This window comes from Sphaerodactylus townsendi, linkage group LG11 (assembly GCF_021028975.2).
Source record: "Sphaerodactylus townsendi isolate TG3544 linkage group LG11, MPM_Stown_v2.3, whole genome shotgun sequence".
Classification (NCBI taxonomy): Eukaryota; Metazoa; Chordata; class Lepidosauria; order Squamata; family Sphaerodactylidae; genus Sphaerodactylus; species Sphaerodactylus townsendi.
Window position 1 is genome coordinate 12406943 of NC_059435.1, and position 21201 is coordinate 12428143.

At 45.0% G+C, this 21201-nt stretch overlaps 1 protein-coding gene and 1 pseudogene across 5 annotated transcripts in view; both read left to right on the forward strand.

Moving 5' to 3' along the window:
• ADCY1 (adenylate cyclase 1) overlaps positions 1 to 21201 on the forward strand; it is a 274661-nt gene that overhangs the window by 106633 nt on the left and 146827 nt on the right. The gene's annotated exons all lie outside the window — the stretch shown is intronic.
• Positions 1 to 21201, forward strand: part of LOC125440742 — a 41742-nt pseudogene that overhangs the window by 19099 nt on the left and 1442 nt on the right.

Sequence of the window (21201 nt, forward strand, 5' to 3'; positions counted from 1 at the left end):
TTTATGCTGACCCTTTTTAACATTCGAGATTGAAGAACTAATGAACTTTTCACGCTCTGCTTGTTCCATGACTGCCGCTTTCTAGTTCTTGATTTGTTTCATCAATTCCACCGCGGTATCATAAGATGAAAGTGACTTATAAGACAGTAAGTCTTATATTAATTTTTTCTCTCCCTAAAGATGTGCTATATCTTATTTACAGGGATGTTCCTGACGGTGTCTGCCCCGCTACGTTTCCAAACAAAAAACTTTTGCTATGTCTTACTTTTGGGATGTCTATATTTTGCACTTCAGCAAAACCCTACTATGTCTTATTTTTCGGGATGTCTTATATTTGTGAAACGGATTACTTGTGTCCTGAACTTTAGCAGTCCTACTCTCAGCAAGGATGCATATTGCATTATTCTTTCATGGCTATGCAAGTAAACGCGAGCTAACTTCATGCCTTTTAAAATATAACATCTTAACTAAACCCAAAATGTTTGCTGACTTTAACCTTTTCTCAGGAGTAACTGACAGAGTAGAGATGCTTTTAACTTCCACCTGTCTTCATTAGCCGACGTTTTAGTCATTGTGTAGCTAACATATACATTTCAGAAGCTCCGAGATTTACATAGGTTCCTTGCCTTTAGCTCCCAAGCTTCTATCAATTGAAGCTGTCAGTTTGAACAAAACGCCTTGTCCATTCTCCCTCCTCCCAACTGGGGCTGCAACTGCTCCAGCTCCCGGCGGCTTTAAATAAAGTGTATGTGGTGGGGAGGTTAAGGTATCCACAGTTGCATTATCCTTCAGCTGCCATCTTTACATGTAATATATAGGCTGGGTATTATAATTCGTGTTTTATGACTGTAGTTAACCAAATAGGCTGTCATTAAGATAGAGATCATACAATATGTTGAGAGGCATGATATACACCCAGTCATTAGCTGCAAGAATTGCTTCCCTTGGGGAATTTAGAAAAGGGTTTTGGCCTTTGCTCCATCCGGTCCGGGATGAGCATCTGCATTTAGAAAGCGGACATCTCCTATCAGGAAATCACTGCGGGTGATTACATAACTGAAAAGTTCATACCTCTGGCTTGCATTGAGGATTCGCTGGTGTTCGTTGCCTAGTTTTAAAAGGTGCTTTGGAGGTGATTTGACTAATTTTAAGTGGGCCAACGAAGCCGTTTTGCAAACCCGTTTGTTATAAGGCGCTTTGTGAAAACATATGGTGCAGTGGCTTTCAAACCGCATTCCAAGGAGCCATGAGAAATCCCGGATAAGCTTCCTCCAGCTGCCCTTAATTGAAAACAATAAATGGCACACCAGCTTCCCCTTTGAAAGATGGGCCTTTTCCCGGGACTGATCTTCCACGGCAAAAGCGCCAATTACCTAAGAATGACTGGGTGTGTTCTGTGCCGCGGCCGAGGTTTGACGCCAGGTGCATGCTGTAATTATTTTGTACAGTTCTACGAAGTTATTGGTAGACGTTTAGTTTCTCTGGTTGGGGACCTAAAGCAGTTTTTTTTTCACGCTTGTTCGCCTCTCCTCCTTTAATTCTCACACAACAGCCTTTGTTTTAGGCTGGGCTTTAGAGCAACAAGCCTGGAGGTCGGCTTTCATGGCTGGAGCCATATTCACATATCCCGCAGTGCAGAATGTAAATCAAGTGTCTCCCTCAGCAGGAAGCAGGATGCAGGAAGAGTTCCCCGACAATAGCTTGTAAAATGTGACTTGTTAGCTGTGTATAAGAATTCCCCTGGCTCTTTCCGCAATGTATCTCGTATTGATCATGATCGGAATCATGGCTGGTCAGATTTCTGAATACAGAAAGTCCCAAATGGGTTCATTGGTTATGCCAGACTTAGTTTTAAAATTTAGATTATGAACAAGGCTGGCTTATTAACAACACTTCTAGTACTCAATTGGTCACAAATCAGTCTGAACAGCATAACCGATGATAGTGGTGGCGGTTCTATATTCCAGATACAGGATTCAGCCGTTCCCCGCCAGCATAGCCACCTGGCCATGCTGGCAGGGCGATGAACTGTAGGTCCATAACATCTGAGTGCCAAAGGTTCACACCACGCTTTTATGAGCTGGCTGCAGACTACAGTATAGGGAGGCATTGCCCCTGCTGAGAGAGAGAAATGCACGAGCAGATAAATCCTGGCTTGTACATGAACTGGGAGTTGGTTACTGAGCAAAACCATAGTGCCAACAAACCATAGTTTACTTCCTGCATTTTAATGCAGCTTTATCTTACAGGGAACACGATTCTGAATCAGAAAGATGAGCAAGGCGTTTACTAACTTTTCTTCTCAGTCCCCCCAGTTCCCTTTGAGGAGGGATTTAGAAAGCAGGTTCTGATTTTCTTCAAATTGTTCAGATTACGAAGCTTATTACTCATTTGTTAAACCAAATTTTGTTTCCCATCTGAAGGCATATTAGCCTGTTTTTTAACTTCTGAGGATGGAATGAGGCATTGATGGGGGGCTTAAGCAATTCTGTTTCTAATATAAGACATCCCTAAAAAATAAGACATAGTAGAGGTTTCATTGAAGTGCCAAATATAAGGCATCCTAGCAAGAGACATAGCAAAGTTTTTGTTTGGAAGCATGCCTGACTAACAGAACACAGAAAATAAGATATCCTCTTGAAAATAAGACATATAATGCCTTTGGAGTTGTATTCATTATAAGATACTGTCTTATATATAAGACATCACCTTATATAATATAAGACACCGGGTCTATATTCGGGAACAGGTAGTAGATAAACTAGTGATTGAGTTAGCTGTTCTCCTGGTGACTGTCTCTGTCTTACTTTTAGTCAAACCATCCATTCAGTTTCTTGTATCCGCCTCCCAAGCCTCGTTGTTACGAGCGGATAACTAATCTTTGGAACTTAAGTTATGCTATAACTTAAGCCAGTAAAGTGTGCAACCATTTGCTTTCTTTACTTTATTTCTCATTTCCTCGCTATTATTTTCATTAACTTCAGATTTGTATGCATGTGCACAGTCTTGATGTTAAATGGTGAAATTGAACTGTAGAATATTAAGAGACTGTCTGCCCTTCCATTCTAATCCAGGAAACATCTTCACTATCAAAAAATTATATTCAGCCTTATTGTTCTAAAATTGTTCTAAATTCTAAGGTAGTTACTATTTTGTTTTAGGCACACGGCTTCACATCACCAACAGTAAGCAGCACAGAACAGTCTGCTGCCTCCTGAGCTCTGCCACGAGCCCCCCTGATCGTAGCTTTCCATTTTACCTTTACCATAACTCCGTGAAACCCCAGCCTGCACCCAGAAACACCTAAAAGATGCCATTGTGGGAATTAAGAAGGAAAAAAAAGCCTAAACCTCCCCTTCTCGCGGTGCAAGTACCATACCGCAGCAAGGCCTCTCGGTGAGACAGTTTTTTCATCACTTGAGGCGCCATCAATCCTGCCACATCGGGACAGCGTTGCGTCACGGCCAAAGAAAGCTCCCGCCACGATGGTACCACTTATCTCTACCATTGCGTGGTGACAACAGCCGGACACGCGGTTTCCAACCATTGCAGGCATCTTGTCGCACAGTCACCACGCTCTCCTCTGCTGCCAATCCCAGCAGTACGCTTGGTGCCACGGCCACGCCGGGTGACACAACGGGCGTAATAGCTTCCAGCAAGCCGGGCCAAAAAAGAACCACGCTTTGGTGAGACAGGTGGGCAAGGCCTTCCCGTGATGTCTACCATCTCAACAGGCATAACCACCAGATCTTTTGAGTAGGCCTTTTGAGTATGTCCGGACAATCAGCCATTCAGTATGAAGGACCGCATGGACCTATCACGCGAGGTCTCATGAGGGTGGTATCAATAAACCCTACACCTGTGGTGTGTGTGGAAAAGGCTGAGTACCATGCAGAAAATCCTGCATGAAGTCAAGTATTGGATTTCATTCCGTTCAAGGAAAGGGAGGTTTGGGGATTGGGAACTGTGAGGAAAGTGAGAGGAAAGTTATTTTGTGCATGGGAGTATCCTCATCTTTCCTCAGACACTGGCTCTGAAGTTTTTGCTATTGCAGAGATACTGCCTGTAGCCTTAAAACAAAAGCCAGTTGGCACTTACCGGGCTTTGTATGTGAGAATTTATGGAATAGGCTATAAATATGAAACTTAGATGTTTAGTTATGGGAGAGAGAATAACTAGTTTAGTCATCCTAGAAAAATATATAGAATTTTTAAAAAATGAATGAATACACAGGTTCCTTTGCTGTTGCTTTAAACTAACAGGATTGGGGAGTTGGAATCAGAACCGTTAGAGCAGTTTTGTATATAACATTACTTATTCGGAAGGTAGATCTTATTGGCATACAGTAGTGTCATCATTCTCAAAACACGCCCTGTGCAGTTTGAGAGTGTCTTAATTTGTATGCATATGCACATATTGTATGCATATGCACATGCACAGGAGCAGCAGTGGCATAGGGGCTAAGAGCAGTGGCTAAGAACAGCTGCATTCTGATCTGGAGGAACCGGTTTGATTCCCAGTCAAGCCGCTTGAGTTGTGGGAGGCTTATCTGGGGAATTCAGATTGGGGCCTGTACACTTGGCCACATGCCAGCTGGGTGACCTTTGGGCCAGTCACAGCTTCCAGCTTCTCAGTCTCTGCACCCACTCACAGGTGTTTGTTGTGAGGGGAAGGGCAAGGGGATTGTGGGCCCTTTGAGTCTCCTACAGGAGAGTAGATATGTAAATCCAAACTCTTCTTCTTCAATGGGCCGCTTTTGGGAAGAGATTTCGGATTGATTCTTGGAAGGATGTTACGGTAAAGCACATCAGTACTGCACTATATGTATTGTATTTGCTTATGCCCCTTCCTTGCAGACCGTATCATTTGAGCTGTCATGTGTCAAACAATGCTCATTCTCCACAGAGGCCCTTCAAATGCCAAGTAAGAGTTTTTTTGTGACTAATCACTTAACTTATTGGCTTAGCTGCCAAGCTGAACTGGGCTTTGTGCAAGAGTTCGGTATGGAAATCATATTAGGAGGACCTCAAGAGAGTGTCTCTTCTGGACCTCTTTGGTCTGTGGGAGCATTCCTATGTTCTTAGGGTCTCTCAGCTTTGTCTGGCTGGTGCAGACATAGGCTCCTCATAATTTGCAAATTCTTCCGGAATGAATGTGTCAGTATCTGCAAGCAAGCTGAAGATTGTTGTAGGAGAGGTAGAAACTTATGCAATTTTAATTTCAGTAACAACTTCTGGGAGCAGGGATCCACAACTTGTTGGCTCTTCGGCCAACTGAACGCTGTGGTTGCCCCAACTCTGCTCCTTCCCTAGCCTTGAAGGGAATGTTGATCTGCTGTGAAGGTGAGTTTGTGGACCTCTGTCACTGAGGTCAACTCCTCAACAACTTACCTAGTCTTAGACTGAGATGTATTTATATGTTAACAATATGAACACTCTCGTGTGCTTTTCTCACTGAAGATATGTGTGTGTTTCAAACACTAATTTGGTTGCATGAATTGTATCTGAATGTAAATATGAAATCTAATGCAGTGGACTATTGAGAAGTAGCTGTCTAGCTGACTTAACCTGGCTACTTTTACTCTTCCTCCCTAAGGTGATATTGCCCATCTTTTAAAAAAATATATATGACCTTCAAAAAAAGCTCTTAACATATGACAGCAAACAAGAGTTAGTGACAAGGCCATGCTTAGTTTGTAATAATTACACTGTAACTGGAAGAGGTTCTTAGAAACTTTTCAGGCAGTTCCTAGGTTATTTATGTAAGAGGCATAAGTGCAAACACAGACTCCTTCTGGCCTTGATGTCGAGAGCCAGTTGTGAAACCTAGAAATAAAAGGAGCAGCTTAATAATCCACACCTCCTGCTACCTGTGACAAATAAGAATGAATTCTTCTGGGGGAGAAAGCTGAAGGAACGTGACTTTTCTTTTTGCTTGCAGATTGTTGTGCTATAAATGAACCACATAGGCAGGTTAATAGTTTGTCTGTGGACTAGTAACTTGGCAAGTTATTTACAAGGCTGAGTATACAGGAAAAAGTGGAGTGGCTTGAACAGTGAGTTTCATCCATGTGTGACTAAGCTTGTTTCCAGTGACTTGTTATGAGCAGCAGTGCTTTGGAGTCAGAGGAATGACTCTTGATGTGTTGGGTTCAGTGTTTGTCTTGTATTCAGTCTGTCTAATGTTTAGTTTAACCAGATATAGCTAAGCAATGGAAAAATACGTTGCTAGGAGTGCACTGGGAAATCTCTCGTGTTACCAGCAGCAATGGGTATTATGTGGTCAAAAAGGAAAAAAGAACCTTATTTTTCCTGAGCTTGATTCAGTTCTGTCTGTCATACTCTTAAGAGTACCATTCTGCATTTCGATTGTGAATATGTATATTTGGAGAAGATTGGCAACTTATATAAGTCTGAACTCTTTTTAACACTATGGTATCCCCTTCATTCTCACTCTGCATGGCCAGTTACAGATTATTGACCACAAAAATATACTTACTGATGACATAAAAATGAGAAGTAGTGTTAGCTGTCTTGGCTTCACTAGAAATAGTGTAACTGTTCTCCTTAGCCCCACCTACCTAGGGGCAACCATACTAATCAGGTTACATGTAAAGAGTTTCTTAATTGTGAGTATTTCTGAATAGAAATGCCAGTATATTATCTTCTTGCCCAAGTCTGATAAGCTTCAAGAAGAATCCCATTAAATCCTTAATTTGAAACTTGTGTATTCTCTCTTTATTAGTAAGCAAATGTTGGGGCAAAGCTTTTGAGATTCTGAAAGATCCCCAAATGGACTCTCCAGAGTAGATGTTCTTTATAAAGATCTATAGAGCCCTTCAATTCAGAGTGGAGTCATAGCCTGGGCAAGAAGCAAAGGTTGTCTGATGGTTTTCTGACTGTTCCTGGTATATACATGGTAGAGCTGTTTTGCCATCTGATAAGTGTTTTTAGGTTTCTGTGGTTTGATGTGTGGTTTTAAGATTTCTATGATGTATTTCATCCATTGTTTTATGCTGTACTCCGCCCAGAGCCCTTTGGGGGTTGGCAGTACAGTAAATATAAACTATAAGTAAGTAAGGCTGAAGCCTTCGCTAGGACTCCTCAAGCAGTCCCCAGCGCTGATAATTGTTACATTACAGGGATCATCCAGGTTGATTGTATGTTTCCTCCGCAGGGTGGAATGAAAGTTCCAGGGGGCTGTTTAAGGTTGGGGAAATGACATTGGGGGACAAGGGGAAGTAATATTCCTAAGACCCAATACTAGAGTTGCAAGGCCCAAACCTTCAGGGGCATTGGGGCACGGGGAGGGGGAGGATCAATCAATGTCCTGATGCTCTAGGAATCCCTCAAAGCTTTGTGGGCAACTTCTACACAGAATGCCAGATCTTTCTGAACATCAGTGTCACCGTTAAAGCCAGAAGTGATGCATTAATTGACATTTCTCCCAGCACACAATTTCTCCCCGCGATTGCTCTATTAAAAGGAAAGAGCATCAGTGGGAAATATTCCTGCCACAGCAGGTAAGTAGTAACCCTGATCAGGATCACTGGCTTTCACAAGAATTATTTACCCAAGATTTCTATAATCCTAACTAATTTGAACTTAAAATGTGTGTGCATCTGTACCAAAGACAATCTCCTCTGAAATCTTTTCTTTTACGCCCTCTTGTGGGGAAATTTTGCACAGCTGCCTTTTAAGCCACTCAAAGACAGGCTGCTATGACACACATGGTGCCTATGAAGGAAAAGCTCGCGGTAATATCTGTGGTAAAACTTCTGAGTGCAGCATTATATTACCGTGCCACTTAAAAGACCTGGGCGGGCAGAGCCAAAAGCATCAACTGTAATACTCCTGGTAAACAAGGCATCAATAAAAGTAGGTGAAACATTAATGCCATTTCTATCCTTTTTTTTTGTTGACTGGAGTGTACAACATGTGTTCTTGGTAAGTTAAACTTGATTGTGCCTTTAAACTGTGGTTTGAAACGGAATCATAGCGGAAAGTTTTACAAAGCAGTCTGAAGGTTTTCACATCTTCTTGGTTCATACAAGGCATTTGGAAAGCCTGCTGAACTTTTCAGCGAAGAAACAGGCCTCATTCAAACTCTCCTTTTTGGAGGTCAGTAGATCCCCATTGATTTTGTGTGGCCTCAAATTGCTGCTCAGTGGTTCTGATTGCCAGAGCTGATGCTCTAAAACAAGTTTTTAAAAAAGCATTAAGCCTGTGGGGTGTGTGGGGATTCAGGGTAGGTCAGGAGTTTTGAGATGATTTATTTATTAGATTTTATAGACTTAATCCAATAAAGGCTCCCAGGCTGTTCACAATGCCATAAAACTCCAATACATTAATTAAAACATCTAGAAACATTTGAAGTTCAGTACGAGCATCAGACGGTGGCACCGGTTCATAGCTGGCCTTGGTTATTGGGAGGATGGCAGCCACCAAGATGAAACCAGCAGGCACTGCCATAAGAACATAAGAACGAGCCTGCTGGATCGACCAAGAGTCTATCTGGTTCAGCACTCTGTTACTTAGTGGCCCACCAGGCGCTCTTTGGGAGCTCACATGCAGGATGTGAAAGCAATGGTTCGTTGCACTCTGGTTCGTTACATTTGCAATCTGAGATCATGAGGACTACCGGTGGTATTATGCAGATCTACTCTCCTCTCCATAAATCTATCCAAGCCCCTTTTTAACTTTCTGGAAAGCCTTGGGAACATCTGCAAATGAGAAGACTTGGTCAATAACGGGATGGATCTTCCCTGCATCAACAAGGCTGGCTATTTCCTCCAGATAATGGACCACTTGGTGCAAAAAATGCCCACCGGTAATGGATCCCTTTACAAAGATGCTTTATAGCCTTTTTACCAATAGTCACCCAGTCTGCAAGAGATGACAAAACCATGGCAGGGCCTCACAAGGGTGTACATGGAATGCCCAGTGGCGCTCAGCTGCGCGATACTAAACCAAAGTGCCTCTTCCAGAATGTTTATTGAAAGCTGGAATTTTCACTGGCGCTAAATGGAATGATGTGCCCTTGTTTAATTTCTTTGCCCTTTGAAAGATTTCTGAAGCCCTTACACAAGCCTTTTTCAGTATCATGGTTTTCAATGTAAATGTTGGATGTCATTGAGCAGCTATAAGTCAGTCCAGATGCATTACAGTTGCATCTTGCAGGTTTGACACAGGGTAGGGTTGGATGGCTTTTGTCAGTCTTCAGAATCCAAGCACGAGTGTGTGAATTGCCTGCTCCAAGTCATTTATGGGAAGTAAAGATTGTAGCTAGGATGCCATGCAGATAAACATATTTGGCTCTGTTCGTCTTTGCCATCTCAAACAGACTAATAACTTCTGTGGGCCTATTTGTATGGTTGACAAAATGTACGTGACATGTTAGATAACTTTATAGACTACAAAACTTAAAGAAAGCTTGAAAGCATGCCCTCCGTATACCTGAAAAAAAAATAGTTTCCACTTCTCACAACTCGGTTTGGTAAGGGATTTTTTTAAGCATTCTGGCACTTCGCTTCAAAGAGCACTGAAAGCAGTTTGAAAGTGCGTTATTGTGCATGTGCAGAATGAGCCTAAGCTTCCATATCTGCTCAGTTATTGGGAAATAGAAATCTGGTGGGATATAAATGAAGGAATAAGTGTCTTCAGAGATCTGGGAGGAGAGGTGATATGCATATTTGTGTGCTTGCTGTAAGTTAGTTCAGAAAATATATACTTCTGGTCTTATCCCGACAAAACAAGCCAATGAGGATAGTTAAGACTGAAATATAGCTTCTTGTTCAGCAGGATTTGCTCCAGACCATACCGCATTCATCGAAAGCTCTAGTGTTCTGCTACTACATAATTTTTCCCTGCCCATGTATATGCTTTTTTCTCTTTCCTATCTGTGCTCTGCTTCTCACAATTTGTGGGGAAGGAGCCTCCAGCCTTTGTGACAGTAAGAAACCTTGTGTGTGTTGACTATTATGGGCCATTCATTTTACTTAATTACAGAGTTTTGGCTTTTTTCAAACAAGAAAATCTACACTCTCCTGCCAGAGTAGAAACCTTCTAGCTGACATTTTACTGGTGTTACCGGCAATCGACCAGAGCCGCGACAAATTGTTAGTCCCTGTCATTTTAGGAGACTACAGCTCGCTTTAAATTTTTTCATTGGAGCTGCGCTGAAATGAGAGGTTTCTGTTTATCATAAATTATTCCATGTGATGCTCTGCCCATCCACCCACCTCCAGCTGATCTGTTCTTCAGTGCACTGTTCATCTATAGCCAGGCTTGTTGTCCTGGCTGTCCCAGTCACAGCTGTGACTTGCTGCTGAAGAAACAGCTACATTACTATATTGTCGGGGCTTTCAGTATTGACTAGTGTTGCGGTTTCCAGTCGATGGAGTCCACCCAACAGCCGCTCTAGTAGCATTTTCCTGGACATTATCTCTCGCATCTGGTGTATTGGCCATGGGCTTGATTATTAGCATTAAAACCTTAAAAAAACCTAGTTTTTAAAAGGTGTAGGTAAACCTCTGTTGCCGCTATTAAACCCCACCGATTTTCGCGCGCTAAGATCTAAAAAAGCGATCCTTTACCTGGGAGTAAGTCTGTTGCTGGGCAACAGGCTTGCTTCTGAGTAAACCCTCCTAGGGTCATGATTCACCCGCTGGAAGAGTTGTACGGTTGCTTCAAAGCAAAGCCACCGACTACCACCGCTTCTTATTCCTGAGTACAATACACCTTGAATAACCCTTTCTAAACTAAACCTCAGTATTCAGGTTAAATTGCTGTAAGTTGGCACTTAGCAATAAACAAGGGTTTAAGGTAATTTGGGCACTCGGTCTCGAAAAGGTTCGCCATCACTGGACTAGAACATGGCCATACAGCCTGGAAACCACACAACACCCAGCTATATTACTTCAGCTGTTTGTGTCTGTTTTACTCTCCTTTCCTTGTTGACAAATACAAATCATGGAATTTACTGTTGGTAAAGACTGTGTACCTGCAGTAGTGGCCTGGCCAGAAAGCAGTGCCCCTGAATGCTTGTTTTGACTTCTTCACAATGGCCGGGCTCAAGACGTTAGAGAAATTTCACCGGGCAGGAGTTCTGTCGGCGGCGGATGTCGCCGCATTAAGCGCGGCGGAAGCAGGCTTGCTGGGAGGACGGCAGGCTGCCCAAGACAGAGTCGCCTTCTGCGCCTCGCGACGGTATTGCCGCCATGGGCGTCGGTTCGCCGACGCTGCCCTCCGCCCCTGGAGGTCGGAGGACAGTGTGTGGGCGGGCTGCGACGCTCGCAGGCTTAATGAGGAGACACCGCGGAGTGCGGCGAGACGGGAGACAGCGCCTTTCCGGGCGGGCGCCGTTTGCACCGCAGGGAGCGACGCCCTCCCCAACAACAACAACCTCCTTCTTTAAAGGGGAGGGAAGAGGAGCTGGTAATTCAGGACGAAAGTGCCTGGGGCTTTTGGCTCTGCCGCGCAATGGGCCGCGGCAGAAACGCCAATGTCTCTCGGTGCATAAGCAATGCAATCCTCTGAATGAGTGGGGTTGTTCTGCCCCTCTTTAAAGAACACTCGAAGCAGACCAAATGCCTGAATATTAATCTAACTGCGTATTCCTCGAATCGCAGCATCAGCCTGACCTTTTAATGAGAGCTGTCACTGTGGGCTGTGTCTGCGTGGGAGAAGTGCAGCTGATTGTTCCACTTGTTTCCTTCTCCAGTCCCAGAACACAAGCTGCTCTTTAAACGCTGATTTGGAGGGGCTGGAAGCAGCTAACAGCTGTTCTTGTATAGAGGAAACCGTTGCAACGTGATCTTTTTAGCAAATATTTCAGGCCTTTTCTGAAGTCCGTTAGAGGGTCTCTGCTTTGTCCTGCAAAATAGCCAAGGCTACTATACCATTTTATCAAAGGAAGTCCTGGTAATTCCAGTGGACCTCTTAGAGCAGTGGTGGCGAACCTCTGGCACGGGTGCCAGAGGTGGCACTCAGAGCCCTCTCTCTGGGCACGTGTGCACAGAGTTAGTCATGTGATACAGTGTAATTATTTGTAGATTAGCATTAAACCTAAGACCTAGTTTTCTTTGGGAAGCAGTGTAGGTAACCCTGTTGGGCGCTGTTAAACTCCTACTGATTTTCACAAGGGAAGAACTAGCAGTGATCCTCACTGAGAGTAATCTCGCTATGGCAATGGGGTTTGCTTCTGAGTAAACCCTCCTAGGGTTGTGATTCACCTGCATCAAGCGCATTTGCTTCCAAAGCAAAAGCCAAATTTAATTACCACCAAACTTTACTCCTGAGTAATGTGCGCCTTTGAGCCAATCGCTTTTCTTTCTATACTTAAACCTCAGTATTCGGGCCACCGTCGCTGGCACTTCTACATAACAAGTGGGTTTGGGTCAGTAGCTTCAAAGACCGTCTCGAAGGTCTGCCATCACTGTTCCTAGAGTCACAAAGGATAGGATTTTTATAAAGAGTGCTTGACCAGGCAGACTTTGGCCCCTTCCTAGAAAAGCACATCCTATATTATGCTAATTTCATGCTAGCCTAAATGTCTGAAGGGGACACCTTGATAATTATTGAGGATAAGAGGTCATATTCTGGAATGTCTATATAAAAAAAAAAAAAAACTCCTGGAAGCGTGAGAAGCTAAGTGGGTCTTTGTGCTTGTTCCTGTCTTTTTTTCAACTGCAAAGTAGGGGGGATTTTTGTAGAGAGGAACATGTCCACCTTGTCTGTAGCAGGACAGTCCAGGAAAAGGTTTTTCACTCCATGGCACTGATTGCATCTTAACTGTTATGAGATCCTGAGCACCTACACACATCCTGAGCACCACCTACACCTACACCATGGCCAATTGGCTATGCTGGCAGGGGCTGGTGGGAATTGTAGTCCATAACATCTGGAGTGCCAAAGGTTCGCTAATTATAAGCCTATATTAATTGGACTCTGGTGTTTTCCAGATGTTCAGGTCTGGCTCTATCAAGTCACTCTCAGCATGGCCAATTGGCCATGCTGACAGAGGCTGATGGGAATCTGTAGTCTCGAACATCTGGAGTCAGCAGGTTCCTACCCCTGGCTCAATTTCCATTTGCAGGTATGCTGGATGACAGGGCCAGCTGAATGAGATATGCCATTCGCCCTGTAACATTGTACGACATTCAGAGAGATTGATTTAAGCAGCTTGCATCAGCTGGAAAAGCTAATTCATTACCCTCTCAAACTCTGCTTGGTGTACATTCTGCTCCTCCTGGCAACCCCACATGAGCCATCTATGAGGCAGTAGGAGGATGGTCTCAGGTTTGTGTGCATCCTGCTACTGCATACAGGAATATATGAATTGCTAAATGGAGATTTTATCAGAGTAATCCCTTCCCTAAACCTGTTGCCCATCATTTGCTTGGCAAGAGTGTCCTCATGGCACAGCTAGATCAGGGGTCCCCATCATGGTGCTCGTGGGCCCCACAGTGCCTACTTCTATTAATCTCTTCCTAGCACCACCAAGCGTTTTAGCAGCAAGTGAGTCGGTTGAGACTTGTTCAGCAGACTGACACATCAGGCTGGCAGCTACCACCAGTTTTGGCTTATTCTCTCTCCTCTTTCTCAGTGTGTGTTTTTAAACTACTCCCCTTTCCTCCTGCATCTCATCTTTCCCTGTTTTTTTGTCATCATCTCCTGCAACAGCCAGTTTATGGTGGCTCTGTTTTGTGGTTGCCCATTTGTGTTCGCTCCCCATCCTGCATCAGAACTCGAAGGTGCTCACGGCCCAAAGGCTGGAGGCCCCTGAGCTAGATGCTGTAGGGGGCCGCTGGGGGAGAATAATTCCTATTCCAGACCTTGAAAGAGAAAGGGTTCCTGCCCACCATCCACTAGCAGCAGATCACTAGAAGAAGAAGAGCTTGATTTATATCCCCCTCTTCTCTCCTGGTGGGAGACTCAAAGGGCTGACAATCTCTGGAAGTTCCCTCTGGCCAGCAAACACCTCTGTGCAGGGGCTGAGAGCTCCGGAAGCTGTGATCAGCCCAAGGTCACCCTGCTGGTGTGTGGAGTGCACAGGCTAATCTGGAATTCCCCAGATAAGCCTCTCCACAGTTCAGAAGGGCAGAGCTGGGAATCAAAACCCAGTTCCTCCAGATTAGATACACGAGCTCTTAACCTCCTACCACTGCTGCCCTACATGACACTACATGAGTCCAGCTAGCTCACAACTTACCCAACCCAAAACCGAGATTAAAGTGTGATTCATGCTGCAACCTCCATTCGCTGCTTTTGAAAGAATTGTTCAATACATGAAGACTTCAGAACCTTTGAAAGGATAGCTGAAAAATAGAGTTCCTATCTTTCCTTTCCTTTAAAGCCTGCCTTTGTTGCTTTCTCAAGCTGTCCCAAGCATGGTTTAGAGGTTTCTGATAAAGAAAAACTTTGAAAACCTGTATTTTCGACTCTGTGGTCTATTTGTCCAGCTCCACATTGGGACTGCGCTTGTGTAGCCCAGCCACAGAGTGGAATAACAATCTTTTGCCAAGCTTCCCAGGATACAGGCTGCCCTTCCTCCTCAGGACCAAAAGGTGGGGATAGTTTCCTGCCCAAAGGGCCATGGGGAAGGGCTCATCCCTCAGTTCTTCTATTGCCGCCAGGTGAGGACAACTTGATTCAAGCTTCTGCTAATCTTCTCTAGGTTTCTTTGAACATTAGATACTTTCTTTGACTTTGCTAGTCCAGTGATGGCGAACCTTTTCGAGACCGAGTGCCCAAATTGCAACCCCAAACCTACTTATTTATCGCAAAGTGCCAACATGGCAATTTAACCTGAATACTGAGGGTTTAGTTTAGAAAAAACGGTTATTCTGAGGCGCTATGCTATCGAGTAAGCTTGGTGGTAGCTGGTGGCTTTGCTTCTTGAAGCCAAACCGCGGCAACTCTTTGAACGCGGGTGAATCACTTCTAATCAATTCTAGGAGTGGTTTATCAGAATCAAGTCCCATTGCCAGCGAACCGGAAGCTACTTCCTCTAGGTAAAGGATAGTGCTTTAGTTCTTCACAGAAAATCAGTGGGCTTTAACAGTGCTTTAATAGGTTACCTGCATTGCTTCCCAAAACTAGGTCTTCAGGTTTAATGCTAATAACGAGCCCAGCCACCCAGACCAGCCTCCAGATGTAGCTGACCTTCCACACACACAATATCACCTATTTAACTCTGTTTATGCAGTGCCCACAGAGAGGGCTCTGAGTGCCACCTCTGGCACCGCGCTACAGGTCTCACACCACTGTTAGCTCCATCTTTTCTGTCTTCATGGAAATGAAGAAGAGCACAGCATTATTTTTTTAACTTGCCAATGGGCAAAGATGGTTAAACTGACGAGCACTGTGGTGCCTTCTTGCCTGAGAGAGGGAAGCATATGGTTCCTGCAAACTGTGTTCTCCTGTGCCCCTCCTCGACTCATTAGCGTCCCCTCAAGTGAGAGCGGCTCCACTCAGGGCTATGCATAATTGTGTGTGTGTGTGTAATGTATAAACTTTTATAATTTCTTCTCTTCGTGTGTCTCTTAAAATTCAATTTGATATATTTGACTGGAATAGCATGCATGAATGAAGAGAGCAACAACCAGAAGCAGCAGCAGCAGCAGCAACAACAGCAGCAGCAGCAACAGCAGCAGCAGCAGCATGTGTCAAACTGGCCTGGGAAACAGGTCGAGACCTTGAGATTGTGGGAAGAAGCTGTCAAAGCAAGGAAGAAAGGTAAGGAAATCCTGCGGGCCTCCGTATGATGACACTGGGGCCTTGCATAAAAGAGGATTTGTAGACTGAGCAGAAAACAAAGTCATACCTCTGGGGTAGCAGGATTGCAGTTCCTATATTAGTGAGGGAGACTTACACTAGATGTTATGGATTGAGTATTTCCCATCAGCCCTCAACAGCATGGCTAACAGGCTGATGGGAATTGTAGTCCATAACATCTGAGGGCAAAGGTTCGCCACACTCACTGCTATAGCTTATTAAGTCATACCATAAGCTTCCTCAAAATAAGACAGGGTCTTACATTACTTTTTGTCTAAAAGATCCTTTATGTATTTATTTCAGGGGATGTCTTATTTTTTCCTCATGATTTTATACCAATAATACTGATTAATAATACAATCTATCGACCAGATCAGTTGCACCAGGGAATTCAGACCAGGACTTTATTTTGGAGTAGGGCTTATATTTTAAGCATCCTCCAAAAATCTCAAAAGATAATGCCAGGGCTTATTTTCGGGGAAACACGGTAGTTGCCATTATCACTTAGGCTCCTTAAACAGCTTGAACAATGATGCAATTAGGGGTGCCGGGCCAGGAAGTGCTAGTCCTACTATGGGTGAGCAAGTCGCCTCAATGCACTGCATTCCTACACCATCGCAAATTGTAATTGAGCTGCAGTCAGGTATGAAAATGCTTAATGCTCAGCTCGCCGTCGCACCGCAGCTTTTCCTTCTCTCTTTGTTATTTTGCACGGAGTGGCTGGATGCCCTGACGGATCAAACTCCAGCTCACCAACTTTGGTTTGTGTGGAATAAATTCCAGGTTACTAAGAACATAAGAACAAGCCTGCTGGATCAGACCAGAGTCCATCTAGTCCAGCACTCTGCTACTCGCAGTGGCCCACCAGGTGCTTTTGGGAGCTCACCCGCAGGAGGTGAAAGCAATGGGCCTGCTGCTGCCAAGCTGCCCTGAGCACCCGGTCTGCTAAGGCATTTGCAGCCCAGATCACAGGATCCGATGGCAGCCACAGATCCACTTCTCCACAACCCGTCCGCCCTTTAAAGCTATCCAGGTGAGTGGCCATCACCACCTCCTGTGGCAGCATATTCCAAACACCAATCACACGTTGCGTGAAGAAGTGTTTCCTTTGATTAGTCCACCTTTCCCCAGCATTTTCAATGATGCCTGGTTGTAGTATTGTGAGAGAGAAAATACCCTCTGTCTGGTTTTCTACCCCACGCATACCTTTTATAGACTTCAGTCATATCCCCTCAGACGCCTCCTCTCCAAACTAAAGAGTCCCAAACGCTGCAGCCTCTCCTCATAAGTTCCCAACACTTGGATGAAGTTGTGAACTGAGCTTGATCAGACAAGGAAGTGTTGCTATGGCTCCTCACTCCAGAGGAGGAAGGAGGTGGGAGGAACAAGAGGCGCGCACGAGCACAACAGGCTGGAATTTAACTGCAGGCTGGCGAGACATCTCAGTGCAGCTCCAAATCCGCTTTAAGACCATGTTGTCACAATTGCACTTTCCGGCGAAGAGACAGACTCTGACGGAGTCCTTCCTGCCTTTGGGGAGCTGTGACAGATTTGTGTAAAAACTGATGGTAGTGGTAGAGGTGTCCTTAGCCTTGGGTTTGCTTTCACAGTCTGTGTTTTGGTTTTGAATACATGTGCCCTCTATGACTCCTTCTTGACCTCTGTGCTATTATAACAACCAGCCTCCACCCCTCACCTCTAATAATAATTTCTGGTTTGACATTCCAATCCTTCAAAGTGGCTAGGATTTCGCCTCCACTTGCCAGGGTGATGCCTCCACGCTTTTGGTGGTATCCTGGAAGCAGGTTAGATGTTTCAAGCTCAGGAAATGGCTGAATTATTTGGTGCTATAAGTGAAGTGAGTGCCACAGGTGGGGATAATCTATGGGCAGGAGTACAGCACTTCATGAAGATCGAGCTTTATTCTGCCCCCTTTACAGTTTGGGCAAGCCCGTAGTTCAGATGGGGCAGGATCAGTCACAGCATCCGGCGCAGGACTCGCGTTATCAGAGGAGTGCAGAGGTGCCAGCACCCAACTGCCCCCTCAGCCCTGACACGCCAAAGCCAGAAGTCCCAGCCATTTTTTATTTATTTATTTATCATATTTATATACCGCCTCCCCCCAAAGGCTCACAGGGCGGAGCTGTGCTGGTGTCCAAAATGGATGGGGTTTCCTGGGGCAGGGAAAGTTTTGCTCCCTCCCTCCTCGCGCCTAAGTGGAAAACCCATTGAGGCAGTGCTTCACTGGCGCTGCCTTCTTCAGCTACTGCAGTGCAATCCACGATTCGATTACATTGTTAGTCCGACTTCGGCGGCTACATGTCTGGGGAGCAAAATTGTTAGAGAAAGGAGCTGCAGTCTTTTGTGGCTGGGCTCTGAGGCAGGAAAATTAGCGCCCAAAAATAAACACCGCGGTTTCCCCAAAAAATAAGACATTGCTGTCTTATATTTATTTTTGCTCCAAAGATGGGGTCAGGAATCTCGTATTCTTTTCCTCATGATTTTGGCGCCTCCTCTCACGCGACCGGTGATCAGGTGCCTGGTGGAATCTGTAACTAGGGCTTATTTTAGTTAGGCTTATATTTCCAGCATCCTCCAAAAAATCCTGAAAATCATGCTAGGGCTTATTTTCGGGAATCAGGGTAAGGGTAACAGGAGCTTGCCTGACTCTAGCCACAGGAATGGATGCAGGGCTAGACTTTCTAACTTAGGCCCCTTCCGCGACATGCAAAATAATACTTAAGCCAAACCACTTTCACAACTGTTTGGTAAGTGATTTTGCCATTCAAGACAGCTTCAAAGAGCACCTGAAAGCAGTTTGAAAGTGCATTATTCTGCATGTATGGAGGAGCTGGTGTTTCCTTTGACTAATATAGTTATAATTCTGTTTGTTTCCTCGCCAGTATTGATGTACTTCACAAAATATTTTAATAGAAGACTGACCGCCATGCCCAGTTTCTAAACACATGTTATTTCCCTCTGGCTGGGGGGTTATATATTTATAACAATCTAAACATTCCCAGAATGTTTAGATAAATGGCATTCCTTTGCCCAAGATAATTTTTTTCTTCAAGGTGGTTCTTCCTCAGTGGGTTTTGGGGGGGAGGATTTGATTCTAACCACAGATATCCCTCTAATTGAGCCTTGCCTTTTCCCAGTTCAAACCCTGCTCCCCCTTTAGCATTCCAGCCACAATACATTTGAACGCTCTTTCCTTAATTTCTGAAGAATGGGTTTCACCTACTGACTTGGTAAGTCACAGGGCTAGGACCAGGGTCTTTCAACTATGGCCCTCCCAGATGTTCATGGACTACACTCCCATCAGCCCCTGCCAGCATGGCCAAGCAGGGGCTCGTGGGAATTGTAGTCTATGAACATCTGAGGGCCATAGTTTGAAGACTCCCTGCATTAGACCCACTAAGTCTCATCACCTGACCTCTGCTGCCTCCTTCCCTGTTGCTTGTGGCAGCTTCTAGCAGTGGCCCCCAGCTGCATGCATGGGATAGCTTTGGGGCCACTTTGTGGAGGAGCGTGGGTGGCAGCTGTACAGACAGCCAGAGAGGAGAGGAAGCAGAGGTCTGCAGGATGCCAACACAGTGCAGGAAAGGAGCTTGTGGAAGCCAGCATCGGTGGCTCTTCCCAGAGCAAAAAGAACACCAGCTTTTTTTTCACAAAAGGAGCAGCAGTGGCGTGGTGAGGAGGTTAAGAGCCCGTGGTATCTAATCTGAGAACCGGTTTGATTCCCCGCCTGTCAGCCTTGAGCTGTGGAGGCTTTCCTCTGGGGAATTAGATTCGCCAGCACTCCCAGACACACGCCTGGGGCTTGGGAGACCTTAGTCTGGTCCCAGCTTCAGCCCAGAATTACACTCCATCAGTTTCGTCACATGGCCACTGGCCATGCTGGTAGGGCTGATGGAATTGTAGTTCTGAACATCTGAGAGCCGCAGGTTCCTCACCGGGCTAGTCACAGCCGAGCCTCAGCCCCACCTCTGTCTCACAGGGTGTTTGTTGTGAGGGGAGGGCAAGGAGATTGTAAGCTCCCTTGAGTCTCCCCTGCAGGAGATAAAGGGGGATATAAATCCAAACTCTTTCTTCCTCCTCTTCTTCTTAAAAGCAGACTTAGCCTTGAGTGATACGGGACCTGGCGCAGCCATCTGAGCTGGGACAAGCTTGTGTACCACAAGGATGCAGGAAAAGGAACATCAGCGGGGACTAGACAACTGAGGAATACACAAGAGTTTGAGAGAAAAAAAAAGCAGTGGTGAGAAGAGAATGTAAATGCTTGGTTAGGATGAGCAGCAAGAGATGACAGCCTTGTAGTCCTTTGGTGGTCCTTGGTGGAGTTCCCATAACATCAGACAAATGAGCTTCATGAAGAAGCAGGTTGTGTTGGCATTACTCATGAACTCCTCACAGGCAGCAAAAGAATGAGGGAGAATGATCCTGTCACTGTCCTGTCACACTGAAATGGCTTCTGGGGACAAAGTCTGGGTGCTGGCCCTGGTCGGCCAGGAAGCTTGATTGAATGCCAACTTCTGTTTTTTGCCCGGTTTCCTTTGCAGCTGAAAATCAGATCCTATGAGAAACCATTGGCTGGGTGCATTTTCCTGCCGTTCTTTCACTGTGATGGTGAATGCAGGTGCAGAATGGTTGGGAATGGTTTTCAATGATTGCCCTGCACTCAGGAACTCATGATATACGTAGAAGGCGATAGCAGCTGTCAGCACCAAGGATGGCCTATGTGTCAAAGGATGGCATGGGCTTAGCTTTGTTAGTAGAACCCATGATTTGTACTGCATGCAGGCAGTCCCAGGTTCATTCCAGTGAAAGAGCCACATTTCCAGTGAAAAGAACTTCACTGCCAATCAGAGATCATTATGCTGAATTAGTCTGGCCAATGGGTAACTCCACAGAAACATCTGATTTTGCCCCACATTTTAGTAACCGGTTCCCATTGTCTGAGAATTCTTGAGACTTGGCTTCTGGGATTGAAAAGCTAAAACCAGACTAGTTGAATTTATGCTTATGCACACACAAAAAACACACACCCCATTTGGTTTTACAGCAGGAAAACTGCAGAAATACATCATGTAATGGCTAATTGCAACACATTTCTCCCACCTCCAATTTTGATTTCAGAAAGTCACCAGACTCTGAGGCCAACTTCTCGTCAAGCAAGGCAGGGCCGATATACTTGTAGCTTCTTGTATGGCAATGCTGGACTCCTTTGACTCCTTTTTAATCTGCCTCTTTGAAATGTTTGGCACAGAACCGTATCCCACAATGGAACAAGATGGCAGCTTCCACCTTTTGCGATATAGTTGCTTGTCATTTCCAAGGCATCCCGGAGAGTTCCTGGGTGTTCACTCTTATCATTCTGCCAGTTTATCAGGGCGGACCTTATATCTCCAGATAAGCAGGATTG